Source organism: Heteronotia binoei, chromosome 2, assembly GCF_032191835.1.
Source record: "Heteronotia binoei isolate CCM8104 ecotype False Entrance Well chromosome 2, APGP_CSIRO_Hbin_v1, whole genome shotgun sequence".
In the NCBI taxonomy this organism is placed as follows: Eukaryota; Metazoa; Chordata; class Lepidosauria; order Squamata; family Gekkonidae; genus Heteronotia; species Heteronotia binoei.
Window position 1 is genome coordinate 121,363,942 of NC_083224.1, and position 19,623 is coordinate 121,383,564.

The 19,623-nt window shown below is 40.1% G+C and overlaps 1 protein-coding gene across 1 annotated transcript in view; it reads left to right on the forward strand.

The window, feature by feature from the left end:
* PATJ (PATJ crumbs cell polarity complex component) overlaps nucleotides 1–19,623 on the forward strand; it is a 332,986-nt gene that overhangs the window by 35,447 nt on the left and 277,916 nt on the right.

Sequence of the window (19,623 nt, forward strand, 5' to 3'; positions counted from 1 at the left end):
TTTTGGATGAAGGAAAATATCGTTGGACTCCTCAGAACTCCTCAGGAGGCAAGTGGCACCGAGGATTCCTGTCAACGTGGAGGACTACATACTTAAGAACGGACATTAACTCGGACTTTAAACAGATAAGACTGTGTTCCTCCTTTTCTTACTTGTTATTTGTTCTATTCAGGGTATGTTTATATGAGTGTTGTTTAACAGAGAGTATATGAAAATAATTTTTGTATTATTGTACTATTGAGTTGTGGTTTTCATTTTCTGAGACTGGTTTTCACGGAAACCTTGGGTTTTTCTCCAGTCACCCATCTGGGGATTGGCAATCCTAAATGAAGAAGCAAAAGTGCCAGCCATTGCTGTCCTCAATCAAAAGCCTGGTGGAAAATCTCTGTCTTACAGGCCCTGCAAAATTGCCAAGGTCCTGCAGGGCTTGGGTGTCATCTGAAGCAATGAAAGACGCAAGACACGTGTCCAGGAACAATTGCTTAGCTCGCAAGCGAGCGTGCTTTATTTTATAGTGTTCAGATCTTATGTTACACCACAAAGAATCACAAGATTTCCCCCGGAGACATGCAAAGTACTGTACCAAGATTTCTACCCCAGCACATTTTTCTGGTTTCCGTACGTGACCAACCCGAGAACATCTTGACTGGGGAAAGTTCTTTGCTGACCTTTGTCTGGTGAACTCGGCTCGTGATGTTCCTACACATCTTGTGGTTACTGGGTCAGAAAGTCATGTAACTGTTCTCTGTAACTGGGACAAAGTGTCATGTCTCTACTGCATGATGGGTAGATGCTATATGTTACTGGTCTGCAAGAGTCCCTGTCCATGCTGAATAGTACCACAGTCATCTGGCAGAGAGTTCCACCAAGCAGAGAGTTCTGTCCAGTAGAGCAGGACTGAAAAAAAACCTGGCCCTTGTTGAGGACAGACAGGCCTCTTTAGGGCCAGGATCACCAGCAAGTTGTTACCAGTAGAGTGTAAGGCTCTACCAGGGACATAACAGAGAAGATGGTCCCCCAGATGCATTGGTCCAAAACAACTAAAGGTCTTAAAGATCATAACCAAAACCTTAAATCAGATTTGTAACTTAACTGGAAGCCAATGCAGCTGGTGCAGCACTGGTTGTATGTGTGCCATCCATAGCGTTCCCTGTGAGGAAAACCCCCCTTTCAGAACATCGTAATTACCAGCCTGGTTGCCAGCGCAACTGGAGAAGTGATTTGCACACATCTGGCCAGAGAGTGTGAGCACACCTATCCAGGGGCAAAAGGGACTTATGCAGTACAAGCAGCCATTATGCTACAAAGGCACTCTAGACCGGTACAAGAGTGCCCACCAGGAGAACGGAAGACTTCCCGTCGTTCCGTATGATGTCTATCCAAGCTATGGAAAAGAGGAGACTGTGCCGCCAGGAGCTATCCAGGCGAATGGTTTTGAAGCGCTAACCATGGAATCCACCGTGGAGGGCTAACACTACACACAGCCATCTTCCTACCAGGCTTGACTCCATTCCAGTGAAGCGGACGGCTCACGTACACACCAGATGTCCCCTGTGCCTGCAAGCAACCTACCTACCCCAGGAGTGGTTAATTGACCAACCGCCACTTTCTTTGTTTGACGGAACTCAAGACAAAGACTAGTGCCAAGGAGAAGACAGAATAAGAGGAAGACCATCTTCAGACAGAGCCAAGTTCCTTTGTACAAACTGGGTGTTACCTAGGCCATGATTTGATTCTCTATTGTCACCCTTTTAGATAAGTCTAATAGTCCTAAGTATCTCCCCACCCAAATAATCTCTCTATTCTTCTCCCCAACTGTCATTTTGGAGCCTCCCCCTGATCCATTTCAACCTGAAAGTTCACTCAGGTATCCAGGATCCAGGCCAGTTCATTAGTCAAGAGCAAGCACCCAATTAGGTGCCACTAATGAACTTTCTATTCGCTGTCGCAGTAGTCCAGCCCTTATGGTCACTGCAAAACCTCCCCTTTTCGTGAGGTCATGCACCAGCTGACCACCTTCCTCCTCCCTCATACCTCCCATCCCCTAAGGGCTCAAGAGAGTCCTTATAATCTGTGGACTAGCTACCCACAGGTGTTCTTCTATCAGTATCCCAATTCCGCTGCATAGATCCATCCCCGATTCCTGATCAGTTTCGGGTCCCTTCTCCCACTTTGTTGCTCGTCGCCATTGGAGCCTTCCTTGAAGACTACGATCAGTAAATATTGCCCTGTTTGTCTACCCATGTGTTCCCCTATCTCTCTATCTATTTTTCTTAGGACTGTGTGTATGATTTTATGAGTATTTTATCTTGTATGAAAGCCTATATTTTTCTTAATAAATTTTAATGTGTTTTACTTAGAGTCCCTAATATTTTTAAGCATTACTTTCTGGACGTGGAATCCTGTATACACAGGTAAAAGATCCTGAGTGAGCCAGGTGCCCACCTGACAATTCCCCAACCTTGTTTTGAGGGCATTTTGGCTTACATCCCAACAGGACTCGCACTGCTGCATTCTGAACCCATTGAAGTTTCTGAGTCAACCACAAGGGTAGGTCAGCATAGAGCAAGTTACAGTACTCTAGTCTGGAGCTGACTGTCACATGGATTACAAAAGATGGGAGATGTGTGCTGGGGAGTTGCTTTTCCTAAAGTTTCATGTTTCCCATAAAGCAGTGGTGAAAACTTACAGACTTCTTTCAAATATAAGTTGTCCCCTCAGTTATGAAGCATACTAGATCAATTTAGGCATATTACTGTCTGAGTCTAGTCATAATAGTTTTGGAGGGGCTTAAAAGCACTGTTCTCTCAGAGAAAGAATGAGATACATATAAACAGAGCTGCAAGAACAGTTGTTGGGAGACCATCAAATGTTATTTGATCTCCAAAAAGAATCTGCAGTTTCTTCATCTGAAGAATTACTGCATGTAAATGTATCTGCCAAAATTTCACATATGAAAATTAGGGCAATCTTGTGCCTAAGTGACTGGGCCTAGAAGCAGTCTGTCAATCTGGTGGCATGGCTTGACAGACACTGATAGGGCCACCATAATGTATATTGAAATATATCACAAACAGAAAGCCAGAAATCAAAGAGCATGCAAGAAAGTAGCTCCAAATGACAAATCAATGAACAGTTAAATACATGTAAAATATATATATATATATATATATATATATATATATATATATATATATATATATATATATATATACACACACACACACACACAAGCTATATTGTTTCCATTTTTTAGCTGAAAAATGCAGATACTAAGACAAAGCAATGAGTGATTACATCAACATCAGTCAGTACACCTATGGCAAAGAGTTCTTAAGCCAGTGATAGTCCCTCAGTTGCTCTGTGCCACCTATGGTTCTTCTGAACAATTTTCCCCCCAGTTTGGTGCCCAGCCTATGTTTAGGGTTATCAACAGGCCTGCAAAAAATGCTCTATTCCTTAATAGAAGCTTGATGTATGGAAATGGACAGTTGAAGCTTTTCATGGCATGGAAGGTAATTAAATTGCCTTGTAAATAACATCCTATTGTGACATTTTTCTCCAAACCAGTAGGCAATCCTGCCCATGGTTCAGGACAGTGGGCAAGGACATTGTTTGATATAACTTGTGGTTGGTATTTGTTCATGCCTTGGAACAGCCACTACTGTAGGGGGTAGAGATTTGTGAGCAGCAACCCTTGTATCAGGTACAAAAATAAACAAGTCCTCTCCAACAGCACCCCCAACCTTTTCAGCTTCTGTACTCTCATCCCAGCACCTGGGTGGTTGCTGGGAACTGGCACTAGGGATGAGAGGATAAAATCACCATACAAGTTGCCTGGGATAAGAGCAAGCTGATCACATTGGTGTGGCACTGATTTTACTCCCCTTTCTCCATGGCCAGTTTCTTCGTTCTGCAGAGAATCTCATTGTCTCACAAGAGCAACTGTTCCTCATGCTGAGGACAGCAAGAGCAGGAAGTGCTTCCCTTCTCTCCAGATACAGTAAGGTTCAACAGTGGTAGGAAAAGATAACCCTTCTGTAACACACCTTTTCACTCACATAGAATGCCTACCCAGGGCTGGTGTGCCCATTAGGTGACCTTAGGTGGTAGCCTAGGGTACAGCCCTGGGGGTGCCAATTGGATGCCCCCTGAGAGGGTAGAGGCCGCCCCCTCCCTCCTGGGTGACTTAAATTGCACAGGAGGGCCCCAGGAGCAGCCATTGCCCTTCCTGTGCCAGTGGAAGGTCCAGGATTTTCACTGGCATTGGGGAAAACCAGCAGAAGCAGCCGGACCAGCCTCCCCCTCCATTTAAAGAGCCTGCTGACCAGCTGGTCAGTGGGGTCTTTAAATCGCATGGGGAGGCATGTGGCTGCTTCTGCTGCCTCTTCTGCAATTTGGATTGCAGGGAAAGCCTCAAGCCTTGAACCTTACTGGGGGGATACAGTTAGAAGCACTGGAATTTGAAGAGATAATGTTCTTTGAAATTTAAGCTTAGACAAAGCTTCCTGAGAAAATGAGGTCTGAATATCCACAGATGCTCATTTAGCAGCTTCTTGTACAATTGGTGGACTTTGGTCCATAGTGGATTCTAGTAAGCAGCGCTGGAATGTAAGATGTCCTCTTCCAAATGATATTGGTGACTGCATCACTTTTTTTAACTTTTCCAGTTGGGTTCTTGCCTTGGACTGCCTGTACGGCACTGCATCGCTTCCATGTTTGCTTGTGAATTACACTAAATTTTTGTAAAGTAATTAGTGTATTTTGTGAGTGTAATAAGCGTTGTGTGTTTTTCTTAGGATTGTTTTGGACATTTATACAGTGACTTTGCCTTCTTTCTTCTCTCAACCAAAGCTCTGGCAGAACATCTCTTTCTTACAGGCTCTGTGGAATTGCATAAGATCCCTCAGGACCCTGATGGTGTTCAACAGAGCATTCCACCAGATTGGAGCCAGAACAAAAAAGGCCCTAGCCCTGGTCGAGGACAGATGATGTCTTTGGAGCCAGGGACCACCAGCAAATTGCTATCCAAAAAGTGTATCAGCAAGCAACTGTAGCCTCCTCCCATAATTAGAATTAAGAAGCAGGGTGTACAGACTGATGGCACATCTCCCACATATGTTAAAGTCCCAGCATGTTTCAGAAAGCAAACTGTATTTCACTGACAAGCCATCTCCAAAGCAAACTCCCTCAGTCTCCCGGCAGTTCTTCACCAGAACAGGGTTCCCCCAATTCTCCTTTGACCCCTTCTATTATATAAGCAAGCTTTCTTTGTTTATTCCCTTCCTTCTACTTTGGCATCACCATAGCCCCAGTAGATACAGAGATATATATTCACCAGTTAATGTGAATATTCCTCATGCTGAACTTTACCTCAGCTTTACCACAGGTATTCAGGTATCACACAAAAATAAAATAAAATAAATGTGCACTACATCATTAAATCACTACATAAAGAATGCTGAGTTTTCTCATGGCAGAGTTCTATTCCTGCTCAGATGGGACAGTTGGAAAATGCATGTAGAATGGTAGCTCGCAAATCAGAGAAAACAGCTGCAGCCTGAGTTCTGATCCTGTGTACTAGTTTACTACCATTGGTTGTGTTTAGTGTGGAGAAACATTCAAAGCATGTAAATGCCCATATGTTCATTCTGCAGTTGGAGGAAGACTTTGCTGAATGATGCATTTTAATATGTAATTTGATGCTGAGAGACTAGGTGTGAAATCTTGCAGAATTCCAGTGCTTACATTTCTAGTTCTTGTTTTATTTTCAAATGAGGTCTTTGCATTTATGTGCTTCTTTCCATGATTTGATGTTAGAAACACAGCGACCACATGCACTGTTGTTGTTGTTCAGTCGCACAGTCAAATCCGACTCTTTGCGACCCCATGGACAAAGTCACGCCAGGTCCTCCTGTCTTCCACCATCCTCCGAAGTCTGCTCAAATTCATGTTTGTTACATCAGTAATGCTGTCCAGCCATCTCATCTTTTGCTGTGTCCTTCTTCTTTTGCCTTCTGTCTTTCCCAGCATCAGGATCTTCTGGTAGTTCCTGATCTACATACTGCTGAAGCCTAGCTTGTAGGATCTTTAACATGACCTTGTTGGCATGTGAAATGAGTGCAATGGTGCGATATTTGGAACATTCTATGGCATTACCCTTCTTGGGATTGGAATATAAACTGATCTTTTCCAATCCTGTGGCAACTGTTGTGTTTTCCAAATTTCCTGAAATAATATGTGTATCACTTTAACAGCATCATCTTTTAGGACTGTTGAAGCCTAGCTTGTAGGATCTTTAACATGACCTTGCTGGCATGTGAAATGAGCGCAATAGTGTGATAGTTTGAACATTCCTTGGCATTACCCTTCTTTGGGACTGGAATATAAACTGACCTTTTCCAATCCTATGGCCACTGTTGCATTTTCCAAATTTGCTGCATAATGTGTGCATCACTTTAACAGCATCATCTTTTACGACTTTGAATAGCTCAACTGGAATACCGTCATCTGTGCTCGCTTTGTTGTTAGTAATGCTTTCTAAGGCCCATTTGACTTCACATTCCAGGATGTCTGGCTCGAGGTCAGCGATTTCATTGTCGTGGCTGTCAAGGACATTGAGATCCTTCTTGTATAATTCTTCTGTGTATTCTTGCCACCTCTTCCTAATCTCTTCTGCTTGTTAGGTCCCTACCATTTTTGTCCTTTATCATGGCCATCTTTGCATGAAATGTTCCCTTGATTTCTCCAATTTTCTTGAAGAGATTTCTTGTCCTTCCCATTCTATTATTTTCCTCTATTGCTTTGCATTGTTCCTTCAGGAAGGCCTCCTTATCTCTCCTTGCTGTTCTCTGAAAATCTGCATTCAGTTGGATGAATTTTTCCTTTTCACCTTTGCCTTTCACTTTCCTTCTTTCCTCAGCTATTTGTAAAGCCTCATCAGACAGCCACTTTGCTTTCTTGCATTTCTTTTTCTTTGGGATGGTGCTGATTGCTGCCTTCTGTACAATGTCATGAACCTCCATCCATAGTTCTTCAGGCACTCTATCAACTCTAGTTCCTTAAACCTATTCTTCACCTCCACTGTATATTCATAAGGGATGTGATCAAGGCCAAACCTTAATGCCTAATGGCTTCTCCAGTTTTCTTCAGTTTAAGCCTGATTTTTGAAATGAGTAGCTCATGATCTGAGCCGCAGTTAGCTCCAGGTCTTGTTTTTGCTGACGGTAAGGAGCTTCTCCATCTTTGACTGCAGAGTATATAATCAATCTGATTTCTGTGTTGCCCATCAGGTGATGTCCATGTGTAGAGTCACCTTTTAGGTTGTTGGAAGAGGGTATTTGCTATGACAAGCTTGTTCTCTTGACAAAACTCTATTAGCCTTTGCCTGGCTTCATTTTGTTCTCCAAGGCCAAACTTGTCAGTTGTTCCATTTACCTTTTGGCTTCCTACTTTGGCATTCCAGTCCCCTATGATGATGAGGACAATTTTTTTGGTGTTAATGTTAGAAGGTGTTGTAGATCTTCATAGAACTGGTCCACTTCAGCCTCTTCTGCATCGGTGGTTGGGGCATAGACTTGGATTACTGTGATATTGATGGTTTGCCTTGGATACGGACCAGGATCATTCTGTCATTTTTGAGATTGTATCCCGTTACTGCCTTCCTCACTCTCTTGTTAACTATAAAGGCCACACCATTTCTTCTACAGGACTCTGGGCCACAATAATAGATGTAGTGATCCTCTGAGTTAAATTCACTCATTCCTGTCCATTTTAGTTCGCTGATTCCCTGATTCGCTGATGTCGATGTTCAGTCTTGCCATCTCTTGTTTGACTACATCCAGTTTACCTTGATTCATAGATCTTATGTTCCACGTCCCAATGCAGTATTGTTCTTTGCAGCATCGGACTGTTCTTTCACCATCAGACACATCCACAGCTGAGCGTCCTTTCAGCTTTGGCCCAGCCTCTTCACTCTTTCTGTGGTTACTTGGACTTGCCCTCTGCTCTTCCCCAGTAGCATATTGGGCACCTTCTGACCTGAGGGGCTCATCTTCCAGTGCCATGTCTTTTAGCCTTTTGTTACTGTCCATGGGGTTATCTTGGCAAGGATACTGGAGTGGTTTGCCATTTCCTTCTCCAGTGGATCACATTTTGTCTGGGTTCTCAGCTGTGGCCTGTCCATCTTGGGTGACCCTGCATGGCATAGCCCACAGCCTCACTGAACCGCGCAAGCCCTCTCACCATATCAAGGCAGCAATCCATGAGAGGAGACCACATTCATTAGGTTCATTCAAAACAATGCACTCATCATTAGGGAAATAGAAGATGGGGGTCCATGAGGAACTTCAAGGGGGACCTCCAGCTCTATGATTCTATGTGGGAATAAGAAAGTATGACAGAGTAATCTTAAGAAAAGAGTGGATTTGGGGAAAAGACTCACATCAACCTTACCAGCATCAGTACCACCTACAATAGCATGGAAAATGAATCATGGAAAACAACATAATTGTATTGGCTTTTAAACAAGCCTCATGTGAAATTTGCTGTTGCAGTATGAAGATTAAAGGTGTTTATCTAGGAAGATTTTGAAGGTTTTCCCCACTCTGGTGTTAACTATTTGTGCTATATGGTCTTCAGTTAGCTGCACCCATAAATTGGAACAAAACAGATTATTTTTTTATTATTTTATTAAACAGATTCATTTAATGAAACTTAATATGTTCTCTCAAAAATTTCCTGGAAAGGAAAGATAAAGTTGTCTTTGAAGAACTGGCTTTAATAAAAATGAATCCAGGTAAAGATTTGTGATATAGGTGAGCAAAAGAATCAATTATCTTAGTTTTTTCATTATCTTTTGTTTAAAACAATTTATTATAATATAATATATTGTAGTAGCACATTATCAATTGTTATTAAAAGTTAATACACATATATAACATTTTCTCCACCCCACCACCCTTTTGGTGAGCCCCAGCAGTGCCAACCCCCTTAACAAACAACTCCCTATTACTATTTTAATTAATTTGTTATAAGGTAATAAACTCTTATTAAAGAATCTTTCTTCATAAAAAAGCAAAAAAAAATACCAAAGGCTATAATTGTAGTCCATCTTCATGATAGTCCTTATTCATTCACAAAGAAACGAAAAAGTTATAATCCAATAATCCCATTTTTAAACTGTAATCCATATGTAGTTTCTTTAAAAATTAACCATTGTCAAAGATCACCAAATGTCCTTTAACGTTCCATTGTTTTTCAAAATACTTTTGAAACTTTCCCCACTCATTTTTAAACTTCTCTAGATTTTGTTCTTTTAAGATTCTTGTAAGTTTGTCCATTTCACTCCAATGCATAACTTTCAAAGTCCATTCCCACATTTCTGATATATAGTCTTGTTTCCACATTTGGGCATATAATGTCTGTGCAGCTGAAAGCATATACCAAATTATCGTTCTATCTTGCTTTTGAATGTTACCATTTGTAATCCCAACAAAAAGATGTCTGGTGTCTTTTTAATATTATATCCCAAAACTTTCAATATCTCTTGCTGAATCATTTGCCAAAATTGTTTCGCCTTTTCGCAAGGCCACCACATATGGTAGAAAGATCCTTCATGGCATTTACATTTCCAACATCTATACGATACCTGATTGTTCATTTTTGCCAATTTCTTAGGTGTCGTGTACCACCTATATAACATTTTGAAGCAATTTTCTTTAATATTGTAACATGTAGATATTTTCATAGAGTTCTTCCATAAGTATTCCCATGACTCCATCTGTATTTCCTTATTTATATTTATTGCCTATTTTATCATTTGTGATTTAACTACTTCATCTTCCATAGACCATTTCAATAATAGTTTATATGTCTTTGAAATCAGCTTTTCATTTTCCCCAAACAGCATTCTCTCCAGTTCTGTTTGTTCTTGTCTTATTCCATAATTCTTGATGTCCTGTTCAAGCAAACTCTTTATTTGTTGTAATGGAAACCAATTATATTTATGTTGCATTTCTTCAGCCAATTTTAATTCCACCTTTCCTCCTTAAATTTTTAGAAGTTGTTTATATGATAACCACTTCTCTTCTTTGATATCTGAATACAATTTTATTACTTCTGTTGGTACAATCCAAAGCGGTTTCCTCTCATCCCCATATCTTTTATATTTTAACCAGATATTTAACAGATGACTTCTGATATAGTGATGTGAGAAGAAGCCGTCCATCTTATTTTTACCATAGTACATGTAAGCATGCCATCCAAAAACATTTCCATGACCTTCTAATGCTAGTAACTTTCTGTCATCCATTCCTTAATCCACACCAGGCATACTGCATCATGATACTGCTTTAAATTAAGCAATTGAAATCCACCCCTTTCTTTCGCATCTATCAGAATTTTCATTTTAATTCTTGGTTTTTTCCCCGGCCCATATGAATTCTGAAAGTTTCCTTTGCCATTTATTAAATTGTTTGTTGTCTTTCACTATTGGAATTGTTTGAAACAGGAACATAATTCTTGGTAAAATGTTCATCTTAATTGCAGAAATTCTGCCCAACATAGACAGATTCAATTTGTTCCATTTTATCAAATTTCCATCAGTCTTACGCCAGAGTTTCTCATAATTGTTTTTGTACAAATCAATATTTTTCGTTGTTATTTCCACACGTAAATATTTTACTTTGGAAGTAACTTCACACTCTGTTAACCTCTGTAGTTCTTCCTGTTTACTCTTTAACATATTTTTGCACAAAATTTTTGATTTTTCTTTGTTTATGTAAAAGCCTGCCAGTTCTCCATATTCTTGGTTCTTATGAAGCAACAATGGTGTTACATGAGTGGCATTTTCATTTATAAACATCACATCATCTGCAAATGCTCTGTACTTATAAGAAAAACCTTTCATTTTCAATCCCTCTATCTCTTTATCTTCTTGAATTTGCATTAGCAAAACCTCTAAAGTCATTATAAATATCAGTGGAGATAGAGGGCAACCTTGTCTTATTCCTTTATTTATTATCATTTTTTCCGTTAAATCTGCATTAATACAGAGCCTTGCTGATTGTTCAAAATATATCACATTTACCATTCTTATAAAGTCTTCTCCCAATCTCAATTTCTCCATCATAAAGTCCCAATGCACATTATCAAATGCTTTCTCTGCGTCTGCAAAAAATAATGCTACTTCTTTTTCAGGATGTTTCTCATAATATTCGATAATGTCTATAACTGTTCTAATATTGTCTCTAATTTGTCTCTTGGGAGGAAATCCTGCTTGTTCTTCTTTAATAAAACTGTTCAAATGCTGTTTAAGGCGTTCTGCTAAAATTCTTGCATATATTTTATAGTTATTGTTAAGTAATTAAATTGATCTATAGTTTTTCACATTTGTAGTGTCTCTGTCTTCTTTTGGTGTCAAAGAAATTACTGCTTCTTTCCATGTGTTAGGAATTTTCCTGTCTATTCTTATAATGTTCATCAATTTCTGAAGTTTTGGTAATAGTGTCTCCGTGAGAACTTTATAAAATTTTGCCATACAGCCATCTGGACCAGGTGCTTTTCCTAACTTCATTGAGTTAATTGCCTCCTTTATTTCTCCTCTCTCAATTGGTTTATTCAACACATTCTCCATGTTTTCTGTTAAGGAGTTTACCTTAATTTTCTGTAGATATGCATCAATTCTTTTTCTATCTACGCTGTGGCTTCTAAACAGCTTGGCATAGTATTTATAAAATTCCCTTTTAATTCCTTCATGATCAACAATGTCTTTTCCTCCCGACACAATTTTGTTAATTACTTTAGTCTCCCTTCTTTTTTTCATTTGCCAAGCCAAGTATTTTTCAGGTTTCTTCGCACCTTCAAAAGATTTCTGTTGGAGTCTTTTTAAATTCCATTCCACTTCTTTATTCAGCAAATGGCTCAGTTGGCTTTGTAATATTGTAATCTTTCTTATGATTTTCTTTTTCCCAGGTTGCTTTTTAAGCTCCTTCTCTTTTTTCTCAATTTCTTTCTGAATATCCATCATTTGCTTATTTTTGGCTCTTTTATCTTTATTCAAAGTAATTAAAATGCCCCTCATTACTGCTTTATAAGCATCCCACACAATTCGAAATTGAGTATCCTCTTTTTCATTTATTTGGACAAAGCATTTAGTTTCCTTTTCCAGAGACACCACTATTTCCTGTTTCTATAGCAAGTCCTCATTTATCCGCCACCTTAGAGTCTTTTTCTTTGATTTGGCAGACCACAGTATTGGACTGTGGTCTGCTCTTGTTTTAGGAAGTATCTCTATTTTTTTTCGTTAAAAGTCCAAGATCTTTTGTGGTCCAAATCATATCAATTCTCAAAAAAGAATTTTGCCTTGCCATAAATATAATCACGTTCTTTGCGGTTTAATTCCCTCCATATGTTTTCTAAAGTCTCTTGTTTTACCAATTCGAAGAATGATTTTGGTAATTTCCCTTCATCGTCCCCCCCCCCCCAGTTCTGTTTAAAGCATTTTTTACTGTTTTGTTAAAATCTCCCATTATCATAATTTGTTTATGCACCACTTGGTCTAATTGTTGCATTATATCTTTAAAAAAAGAGTGTTTTGCTCCATTTGGAGCATATATTCCCAGCAACGGTGGGGAGGGACGGTGGCTCAGTGGTAGAGCATCTGCTTGGGAAGCAGAAGGTCCCAGGTTCAATCCCTGGCATTTCCAAAAAAGGGTCCAGGCAAATAGGTGTGGAAAACCTCATCTTGAGACCCTGGAGAGCCATTGCCAGTCTGAGAAGACAATACTGACTTTGATGGACCAAGGGTCTGATTCAGTATAAGGCAGCTTCATATGTTTATATGTAACAAAGTTCTTTTGTAGTTCAATGTCACTTCTACCGCAATATATCTGGCATCATCTTTAAAAATTAATTTTGGGTCTAATTCTTGTTTGATATAAAAAACTACACCCCTTTTTTTCTCCTTGGCCAGTGAACAAAATTCCATACCAAGTTGCTTATTCCATAAAAATTTGTAATCCGTTTGTTTGATATGTACTTCTTTCAGACATGTTATGTTACATTTTTGTTTCCCAATCCAATGAAAGGTTGCTCTTCTTTTTTGTGGTGAATTAAGTCCATTTATATTCCAAGATATTAATTTGTAATCCATAATGATTTCTATTCTTGATCTGTTTCCCCAAAGTCTTTATGATCCTTCAAAAATTTGTCATTTGCTGAGTATTTGTAATAGTAAATCTCCATCCTTTAAATTCAAAACTCAGTCCCTCTGGGAGTTCCCATCTGTATCTTATTTCTTTTTCTCTCAACTTTTCAGTCAACTTTTTGTAAAGTCTCCTGTCATTAATGACTTTCCTTGGCAATTCTTTCATGATTCTTACTCTACTGCCATCCACCTCCAGTGTGCTCTTGAATTGTTTACTAAGAATCCTTCCCATCATGTCTCTTGTCACAAATTTCATCACCACGTCTCTTGGTAATTTATTTCTTTTGGCGTACTCCAAATTTACCCTATAAATGTAGTCATAAAAATGGTCAGTTTCGTCTTGGTCTTCTAAAAGGAATTCAGCAATAATTTTAATTATATATGTCCTTAAATCGGTAGTAGTAGACTTCGGCACCCCTCTTATATTATATATATATATATATATATATATATATATATATATATATATATATATATATATATATATATATATATATATATATATATATATATATATATGAAGCTGCCTTATACTGAATCAGACCCTTGGTCCATTAAAGTCAGTATTGTCTACTCAGACTGGCAGCGGCTCTCCGGGGTCTCAAGCGGAGGTTTTTCACACCTATTTGCCTGGACCCTTTTTGGAGATGCCGGGGATTGAACCTGGGACCCTCTGTTTCCCAAGCAGATGCTCTACCACTGAGCCACCGTCCCTCCCCTTGAGATGAGGCCCGTCCCACCCCCACATTAGGAAGTACTGACTGGTGGTGGGGAGAGAAGCAGACTTTTGCACAGTTCCCCGTTAAGGGTGCCTATGCCAGCCTAAAGCTTCTCTTTCTACAGGAAAGAAATGGTAAGAGGTGAACTTCAGAGGCTCGTATTTGGTTCTCCATTAGTTTACAATCTAGTAATAATGCTTTCTCTTGCATTTTTTGGATAGTGGAATCTGCTTTATCCATTCTTGCATCTTGGTCTTTCACCTTGGAGAGCCAGTTTGGTGTAGTGGTTAAAGTGTGCGGACTCTTATCTGGGAGAACCGGGTTTGATTCCCCACTCCTCCACTTGCACCTGCTAGCATGGCCTTGGGTCAGCCATAGCTCTGGCAGAGGTTGTCCTTGAAAAGGCAGCTGCTGTGAGAGCCCTCTCCAGCCCCATCCACCTCACAGGGTGTCTGTTGTGGGGGAGGAAGGTAAAGGAGATTGTGAGCCGCTCTGAGACTCTTCGGAGTGGAGGGCGGGATATAAATCCAATATCTTCATCTTCTTCTTCTTTTCCTCCACCTTTTGAGCTTTCTGTAACGCTGCTTGAGTATCTTTTCTGAGATCTTCAATGTCTTTTTTAATTTCTTCTGTGCTGGACTCAATATTTTTTTTTAATTCTTTTTTTAGTTCTATTTTTGTTTCTCTAATTATCTTTGCCAATCTTGCTTCCATAGCATCCATTACATCTTGCCATTTAGCCATTTTTTCTTCTTCAAGTGACCCAGCCCTAGTTCGGATCTGCTTTGCTGCTGGTCTTTGCTCTGACATCATTGTTTGCCTACTGCTTTAAATAGGTCCAAAAGTTGACCTCTCATATTCAAATTTCAAGTACACAGTCCTATAGATTAGACCATGCCCTTTTATATAAGCCCAAAATCGCCGTTCTCTGATGTTCCTAGGTCAAGATAGTAATTTTTTAAAAAGTTTTCTTATTCAAAATGGCCACCGCGGTTTTTCTGTCCTTTTAAAAAAGTGTTTTCCTTTTTTCTCCAAAACTGTACCAAAATTAATTCTGAGTATACAGTCCAATAGATTTAACCTTTTAATAACAGTATCTGCCGGCTCTGCTATTTTTCAGTTTTCTTTTAATTAATTTTTAACATTTTGACCTTCTTGTAATGGCCGCTGGTACTTCTCTATGATTTTAAGTCCTAGAGAAGGCTAGGAGGCTTGTTCTTTTTCCCTTCTCCTAATGGCTCCTTCCTTTACCTACCTTCCTTTCTTGACACGGTCTCGTTTTCAGTAGTTATAAAGTCTCGCGTTATTTCAGTGACAACATTTCCTGTATTATATTCACCAACTCAGCAATTCTTCTCAGAGGGGTTTTCTATTCCAGACCATAAGTATTCCAAACAAAATTTGTTTTTCCTCTTTTAGCCTTATTTCTCCAAGTTCACAAGTCCCAATTTTAACCCCTCCTTTATCTTCCTTAATATAAAATGTTATATCTGGATCCAGACCATTGTTTTTGTGTTTATTTTTATATTAGTCCCGGAGTGATCGATATAAATCTTTTACCTTCTAGTCCGATATCCTTCTGCGCACTGCTCTCTTACTTATTAGATGTTAATCAGTCTCAAGGAAGCTTTGTATCCTGGTGGATTTAAGCCAACTTAATGACCTCAGGAATCCTCTGTAGACGATTGAATGCAGTCCTTCTCGGGGGACTCTTCAAAGCCAAAAAGGAACCCCACTGGAGTCCCTAGTCAGCCAAAGTAAATCCCCTCAGAACTTGATAAGCATATCTTGGCCCTCTCCCTGCCTGGAAGAGGTAGGCAGCAGGTGTTAAGATCACCTTCTCTGCCCAGAACAGAGGTTCTGATCTGCTCGTCAACAGAAAAGCAGCTTAATCCTCCATGACAAAAACCCGGAAGTCCATTTTGTCATTATCTTTTGGAGACCTTTTGTGTGTTTATCTTGGACATCAAAGGTCATACAAAAGGCATAATGGAGTCTTTGAATATCAACTAATCTGCTCTGAAGGGATCAGTTCTAGTCGGCTGTGGGGTAAGGCAGAAGCTGCATACAGTTATTAAAATGATGCAAGGTTCAAATGTTTGAAAGGAAATAAGTAGATATGTGCATTTTTACTCAATAAGTCTGAAGAGTATAAACGGGGGATGGGGGGGTGTCACAAGAAATCATGTAAGTGGCAGATCAGCTTGGAATCTCCCTTCCAAATTGCTCTCCCTCTGGATTGTTTAAACCTACTTGGACAGCCTAATTTGCCTTTCTCCCTTTTGTCTGAAACTAGAGCCTGACCTATATATACAAAATAATGGATATAATGGGCTGTACCACTTCAGATTACGGAGGGTGTCACATGCTTAATGACTCATCATGTACAAACTTCCAGCAAATTACAAATTTACACATCTGAGAGAAGCCAATGCTATGCTGGCTTCCACTTACAGGAAGTTATAATGCAGATGGACTTTGGAAAATGTAATTCTTTAGCTGCAGTGTAGGTCAGGCCTCATGTGTAGGTCAGGCCTCATGTTCAGCACTTTTCTGAGTCGTGGCTTGTATCCACACTAAAACTTTTGCATGCCCAAAGATTTCTGCCCAAAGAGCATGATTTTCCCTCCTCCTTCCTGTGGCAGTCCAAAATGCTCCCTGACATCCTATTCATGGAGGGTGGGCTGCAACAGGAGGAGGTGGCCAGAAAATTGTGCCCCGTGGGTGGAAATGCTTGCTTTGGTGGCATCATTAGTCTGGCTCCAAGATCATGTTTAGTCCTCATCAAGCTGTTTGGATTTGGGGGACTGCTGTTTTTCTTTTTGGTTAATCTGCTTTTTTTTCTTCTTGGGAGTCTTCTGAGTATGAAGAAGCCCTTACCTTGTTTAAGGATGTCATCATTTCTTTGCTTTTGTGATAGGGTTGCTAAGTCTAACTCAGAAAATACTAGGGGACTTTTGGGGTGGGGCCAGAAGACTTTCTTATTCTCTAAAATAAATAAATAAATAGACAGCAGTGCAGTTCCCCTGAATAGTCTTCATTCCCTCATGCTCCAGCAGCTGGCTGCACTTCTCTCTCTCTTTCTCTCTCTCTCCCATTCTCTCTCCCCTTCTCCCTCTCTCCCCCCTTCCTCTCCATCCCCCTCTCCCTCTCCCCCCCACCAAAACAATTTGGAAACACACACTTTGTGGTCTCACTGGGGCAATTTACTCACCATGGAGTTGTTGGATGCTGTATATTCAGCCATGTTCCTCAGAGTAACACAGGGAAACCAGCAATTCTTTGTTTTACTGTGCAAACAAATTCTGAAGGGGTTGTAAAACAAACAAAGGGACTTGGCTGCTTCCCTTCCTTTTCTCACAACAGCTAGGTTGTTCTGCAGGCTTACCCCACCGCTATTCAGCCTGGCTGTGGAGCCGAATCCCAAGTCTTCTAAGCTGTCCAAGGTGGAAAGGCACATGGTGGCTGTGGAGGGTGGGGCTTCCCCTGCCAGCTGACTAGGGGTGGAAAGGAGCCTGCAAAACCGGAGGATCCCCCACTGGGACCTGGGGATTGGCAAGCCTGTTTTGTGATCATTGGAGGTGCCAGCTGATTTAATGTTAGATATAGCCATAGGACTGCAGCCTCAGCCTCTTAGGAAGTTATATTGTGATTCACTAAATTTGATTTCTTGTATGGTAGTGTAAAAAATGTGTATATCTAAGATGCACTGAATTCCATTTTTAAAAAACCAATATGAAATTGGTAGCTTTTCTGGTCAACTGGTTTGCAAGGATACTTTTTGGTCTTTGAAATGCTTTGGGCATTGCTATTTCTTATAGAATGACAGAATCATAAAGTTGGAAGGGACCTCAAGGGTCATCCAGTCCAACCCCCTGCACAATGCAGGAAACCCACAAACACCTCCCCCCAAATTCACAGTACCCCCATTGCTGTCAGATGGCCATCTAGCCTCTGTTTAAAAACCTCCAAGGAAGGAGAGCCCACCACCTCCCGAGGAAGCCTATTCCACTGAGGAATTGTAGTTGTCTTAATATGCATTAAATTGTCTTAATATACTACTTTTTCTATGATACATAACTAAAGAATGCAGTTGTACTGAAAATGTTCTGGTAAGCACCATGTGAGTTTGGATGTTGACAGCATTCACTACTGCTAGTGAAATGTTCTATAAGTTGTCCATAGCTGTAACAAAATTGGCTATAAAATCCAATAGCTTGCGGTAAACTTATCCTCCCGTTGCTGCCACTGTTGAGTTTTTTTTGTCTGCCTTGGACTTCTATAAGTTAAATACTTCTTATGTGAGGATTTTTTAATATGAGTGCTGCGCTTCTGGCTGAGGTCAAATGCAGGGCAGCCAGTCATTTTATGCTGTCTAGCCTTGTCAGATTGTCTTGCATTACTGTAATACTGCTCTGGTTGCATTAGTAAGAAAGTTGAAAAGATATAAATGTCAAGATAGCCAAGAAGACTGGTTTAGAAATGGGGCTTATATTAAAGTCCATATTACTCATTGGCCTAATTAAACCAGACTAGCCATTCATACTTACCAAATGTATAAACAGAGTTTGTGGCTGAATTGTAGCAATGTAGCCTTGATAACAGCTGTGTTGCATTGGGTGTTTTAATCTATAAGGTCCTGGTGCTAGTGGGAGTCTTTTTATAAATGACCATTAATGTTAAAGTCCATTGAGTTTTATATAGGGCTGCCAATCCCCAGGTGGGTGACAGGAAAGAACCTACAGGTTCTGTGACAACCAGCGTCAAAAGAAACAAATCCTTAGAAAGAATAGAAAATATTAATACTTATAAACACTCTCATATACAAAAGTTATTCAGTTAACATATCCTGATGTACAGAACACCCATATTAAGTGTAACAGATGGACGTATTTGAAATCATCCAGATACAGTCTTTATGTATATCCAATAGTCCTTCAGGTTCAATGGATTCCTTGGTCCAACTCCTGAGAAAACCACGTAGTAGTTCAAGTTCTGATAAGTCCCGTATGTCCTGTACACAGCAGTCTTGAAACACAGCGACGAGGTAGTACTTTCAATTCCCTCATTTCCCTAGAAGCTTTGACCAGCTGTGTCAAAAATAATAAGTTTTTAACAAAAAAGATATCCAATTTTTCTTAAGCCATTAAACTAAACACGGCTGTGATATTGCATACCTTTTCAATAGTATGTCAGAGCATGGCAAGATTCCAACATTTTCACACACAATCCCCAGGTAGAGGCAGGGGATCCCCCAGTTTGGAGGCCCTCCCCCTGCTTCAGAGTTATCAGAAAGTGGTGGGGGAAGGGAAATGTCTGCTGGGCACTCCATTATTCCCGATGGAGACCGATTCCCATAGGATATAATGGAAAATTGATCTGTGGGTATCTGGTGCTCTGTGGGGGGCTATTTTTTGAGGTAGAGGCACCAAATTTTCAGCATAGCATCTAGTGGCACTCCTCAAAATCCCCCCCCCCCAGTTTCAAAAAGATTAGACTGGGGTGTCCAATTCTATGAGCCCCAAAAGAAGGTGCCCCTGTCCATTATTCCAAATGGAGGGAAGGCATTTAAAAGGAGTGTGATCCCTTGTTCTTCTTGTGTTCTTCAGAAAAAAATCTGTTTTGCTTTGTGTTGTTCTGGGGCTTTCATTCTATTATTGTGGTGCTTTATTATTGTAAATTGATATAATTTTTGAA